A 5,000-nucleotide genomic window follows, 5' to 3' on the forward strand; every position below is an offset into this window, starting at 1 on the left:
ATAAAAACACTTCAAAATAATTATATTCATTACGGAAATTGTGCGTAGCTCCTTACGCAGTGTACTTTTTATTTAATCATTCTATAGTTAGAAATTTAGATTTTTAAAAGTATTCAATTGAACACGTGTTTCATGGTTTTCTAGAATTCTTCCCCTAAGGCTGCAAATAAGGGGTTGAAAGTTTGTATGGAAAAATCTTTAAAACGCCACCGATTATTATAAAATGTTTAATTTAGATAGACTCTTAAAAATATTTAATTGAACATGTGTTTCATGGTTTTCTACAATTCACCCCCTAAGGGTGCAAATAAGGGGTTGAAAGTTTGTATGGAAAAATCTTTAAATCGCCATCGATTTTTATAAAATCAGAAACGGTGGTGGTGGTGGTGGTGGTGGTGGTGGTATTGGTGGTGGTGGTGGTATTGGTGGTGGTGGTGGTGGTGGTCGTGGTGGTGGTGGCGGTGGTATTGGTGGTGGTGGTGGTGGTGGTCGTGGTGGTGGCGGCGGCGGCGGCGGCGCCGGCGGCGGTGGTGGTGGTGGATGCGGTGGTGGTGGATGCGGTGGTGGTGGTGGATGCGGTGGTGGTGGTGGTGGTGGTCGTGGTGGTGGTGGTCGTGGTGGTGGTCGTGGTGGTGGTCGTGGTCGTGGCGGTGGTCGTGGCGGTGGTGGTGGTGGTGGTGGTGGTGGTGGTGGTGGTGGTGGTGCTGGTGCTCTTGGTCACGGTGTTCACTCCCCATCAACTCTCATTCACCATTCCACCCGGCCGTCCGTCTGTCAGTCGGCACGTCCCGAGTGTCGCGACCGTCGCTCTGTACATATGTGAGGTGTCGACGAGCCAAACGTATGAGCGTAGTCGACCCTCCACGGAGGTTTTGTAGTAGTATTCGTGTGTTACTATAACGCATAAATACACACAACACACCCATACCACACATAATATTGTGGTGTTGTACAGTGTCGGTCGACGGGCGCGCGCGTGCGGTTGGTTATGTTTGTTGTGGGGGTTTGTTGTGGGGCTCTCTCGCTCTTCTTGTGATTAGTAGTCACAGTTTTGCGTAGAGTGTCTCGCGTCTCTCCCCATTACGGGCATCAACGCCGCACGATTTGCGTTGTTCGTATATCAACTTTGATACATTGTTATATCGATGTTTGTTCAGCGACCGTTCTAATACCAGTGTGCGCGGCCACCCTTTGCGGGGCGACACGTTCCTTTAAAATTGGCCACGATCTCTCCAACACCGAGCGTTGATTTGTATACACAACATGTTCACGCTCATGTTAAACGAGAGATTATGAGAGTGTGTTGTGTGCGTTTTGCGACCGTTGTCGCTGCGCACGCATCAAAGATCTCGTCAGAGAACGTTCAGTACTGCGACCGAGCACCGGCACACACCGCCACCGCTTTCGTCTTCGTTCTAACCGACGACGGCGTCTGCGCGTGCGTTGTGCGGCGCGCGCGTCGTGTGTAATATCGGAGCGGCGATAGTTTGCGCGCGAACCGACATGCATTCATTCATTCATTCATTTGTTTGTTTGTTTGTTTGTGTGTTATCGCTCGTCGCGTAAGCTTTCAAAGTTCAAAATTTATTATAATTTTATTTTTTAAAAGTCATCGCGACGCGTCTCTCGACGCCCGCGTTCGACGTTTAACAAAATAAATAAAACAACGCGAGAGTTAGCGATGTTGTTATTGTTAGCTCCCTGGTTGATCCTGCCAGTAGTTATATGCTTGTCTCAAAGATTAAGCCATGCATGTCTCAGTGCAAGCCGTATTAAGGCGATACCGCGAATGGCTCAATATATCAGTTTTGGTTCCTTAGATCTTACTCAGTTACTTGGATAACTGTGGTAATTCTAGAGCTAATACATGCAATCAGAACTCTGACCAGTGATGGGATGAGTGCTTTTATTAGATCAAAACCAATCGACGGAGGGCTTCGCGTCCGAAGTCGTTAATTTTGATGAATCTGGATAACTTTTGCCGATCGCATGGTCAAGTACCGGCGACGCATCTTTCAAATGTCTGCCTTATCAACTTTCGATGGTAGTTTCTGCGACTACCATGGTTGTCACGGGTAACGGGGAATCAGGGTTCGATTCCGGAGAGGGAGCCTGAGAAACGGCTACCACATCCAAGGAAGGCAGCAGGCGCGCAAATTACCCACTCCCGGCACGGGGAGGTAGTGACGAAAAATAACGATACGGGACTCTTTCGAGGCCTCGTAATCGGAATGAGTACACTTTAAATATTTTAACGAGGAACAATTGGAGGGCAAGTCTGGTGCCAGCAGCCGCGGTAATTCCAGCTCCAATAGCGTATACTAAAATTGTTGCGGTTAAAAAGCTCGTAGTTGCATTTGTGCGCCGCGCTGTCGGTGCACCGCATCCGCGGTGATACTGACACGTCTGCGGAGCATATCGTCGGTGAGCCGGCGGTAAAACGCCGGTTCAATATCAAAATCCTATCGCGGTTCTCTTCGGTGAGTGTCGAGATGGGCCGACAATTTTACTTTGAACAAATTAGAGTGCTCAAAGCGGGCTCAAAATGCCGCTTGAATATTTCGTGCATGGAATAATAGAATATGATCTCGGTTCTATTTTGTTGGTTTTCAGAACTCCGAGGTAATGATTAATAGGGATAACTGGGGGCATTCGTATTGCGACGTTAGAGGTGAAATTCTTGGATCGTCGCAAGACGAACATCAGCGAAAGCATTTGCCAAAGGTGTTTTCATCAATCAAGAACGAAAGTTAGAGGTTCGAAGGCGATTAGATACCGCCCTAGTTCTAACCGTAAATATGTCGTCTAGCGATCCGCCGACGTTAATACAATGGCTCGGCGGGCAGCTTCCGGGAAACCAAAGATTTTGGACTCCGGGGGGAGTATGGTTGCAAAGCTGAAACTTAAAGGAATTGACGGAAGGGCACCACCAGGAGTGGAGCCTGCGGCTTAATTTGACTCAACACGGGAAATCTCACCAGGCCCGGACACCGGAAGGATTGACAGATTAACAGCTCTTTCTTGATTCGGTGGGTGGTGGTGCATGGCCGTTCTTAGTTGGTGGAGCGATTTGTCTGGTTAATTCCGGTAACGAACGAGACTCTAGCCTGCTAAATAGGCGTCGTCATTTAGGTGTGCGCGATTTCGGTCGCGCAACTCACTGGCGACGTATTAAAATTCTTCTTAGAGGGACCGGCGTCTTCGAGCCGCACGAGATTGAGCAATAACAGGTCTGTGATGCCCTTAGATGTCCTGGGCCGCACGCGCGCTACACTGAAGGAATCAGCATGTTCTCCCTGGCCTAGAGGCCCGGGCAACCCGTTGAAACTCCTTCGTGCTGGGGATTGGGGTTTGCAATTATCCCCCATAAACGAGGAATTCCTAGTAAGCGCGAGTCATAAGCTCGCGTTGATTACGTCCCTGCCCTTTGTACACACCGCCCGTCGCTACTACCGATTGAATGATTTAGTGAGGTCTTCGGACCGACACGCGGTGGCTTCACGGCCGTCGGCGTTGCTGGGAAGTTGACCAAACTTGATCATTTAGAGGAAGTAAAAGTCGTAACAAGGTTTCCGTAGGGGAACCTGCGGAAGGATCATTAACGTGTTTGTGTGTTGTCGAAATACATCACACATAACAAAGATATATGATTATACAAAAAAAAGGCGATGAGAGCGAAAGCGCCCGCGCAACATTTTCGACGAAAAGACAACAAATCGAGAGCGCACGACGGTGCATCGCGTCGCCACAGAGCGGAACAGTGTCGCCGGCGCGCGCGCGCGCGCGCGCTCCCTGCAAACTTGCTGGAACGTGTGCACGTGTGCGTGCGGGGTGGTCGGCTCGGCGAGCCGGCGGTGGAACGCGATCGACGCAGACCGGTGAGAATCCGCGCCGCGAGTCGATCGCACCGCTGCTGACAGGCTCGCCGCTATACGAGTCCACACCACCATAGGCGTATACTTTTCGCTAGTCGGCGACGAGATGATGTCGTGTGTCGTCCTCGTCGATACTGCGGGGGCGGTCGTTCTCCGCTAAACTATATAATGCGGTCGGACGGGGGACGGACGGACGTCGCGCCGCGGCGGCAGTCGAGAGCTCTACGTTTGCCCGTATTGCGAACGACTCCGCGCCGCGACAGATGTCCGTGTCCCTGTCTGTAGTGTGTCCGTGATCGCGCCGGCATCGTCTCCTCCGCACACTCGTGCGTGGTGGGCGTGGCCCGGCGCCGATCGTCGGTAGATCACAAACAAACAAACAAATTGAACATCCATAATCTCTACGCACGTCGTCTCCGACGAGTCCACGTGCGGCGAGTGTGGTTGTTGATGATGTCGACGTAGTCGACAATGTTCGTGACACGTTTCAAACATTTTTAAACATGTTATTTTTGCGTTGGTCTTTACTGATCGCGCAAAATAAACAAACCACTACCCTGAACGGTGGATCACTTGGCTCGCGGGTCGATGAAGAACGCAGTTAACTGCGCGTCATAGTGTGAACTGCAGGACACATTTGAACATCGACATTTCGAACGCACATTGCGGTCCGTGGGGTTACATCCAGGACCACTCCTGTCTGAGGGCCGGCTGCATAAAAACAAATGCCACACTGTACGCTGACCGCGTACAAATGGCGGTTCCGTCGAGTGCGAGCGCACAGCTCGCTATCGCGGTCCGTTCAAATATGCGACCAGCCAATGTCGTGCGCCGCGCCGCCTCCCCGGTGGCCGGCGCCGACTCGCTTCGCAACACACTTGTGCGAACGGCAATGCGAGTACACCTCTCATTGCCGACGGAGGAGGCGCGACCCGTTCTCTCCTGTACCCTTCGAGATAAAAATCAGAGGGTCCACGGGAGTTGAACTAGTGCCGCGCCGAATCCGGTGTGCGCGCACGCGAGATAGAGATGTCTCCGTGCGTTCACGCTCGCGCGTCTCGCGTATAGCGCGAGTATAGTGGGTAGCGTACGCTCAGTAGGCGGACTCGACGTCCGAAGTGCGCG

At 51.5% G+C, this 5,000-nt stretch overlaps 2 non-coding genes across 2 annotated transcripts; both read left to right on the forward strand.

Moving 5' to 3' along the window:
* The first annotated feature begins 1,698 nt into the window (after positions 1–1,698).
* Positions 1,699–3,601, forward strand: LOC146534981 (small subunit ribosomal RNA). Its single transcript, XR_014878496.1, has one exon. It is a non-coding gene; the product is annotated as a small subunit ribosomal RNA (ribosomal RNA).
* Positions 3,602–4,428: 827 nt separating this feature from the next.
* LOC146534982 (5.8S ribosomal RNA) lies at positions 4,429–4,585 on the forward strand. Its single transcript, XR_014878481.1, has one exon. It is a non-coding gene; the product is annotated as a 5.8S ribosomal RNA (ribosomal RNA).
* The last annotated feature ends 415 nt before the right edge of the window (positions 4,586–5,000 follow it).

Source organism: Heliconius melpomene, chromosome 11 (assembly GCF_056956725.1).
Source record: "Heliconius melpomene rosina isolate 202511_hmr_F chromosome 11, ASM5695672v1, whole genome shotgun sequence".
NCBI lineage: Eukaryota > Metazoa > Arthropoda > Insecta > Lepidoptera > Nymphalidae > Heliconius > Heliconius melpomene.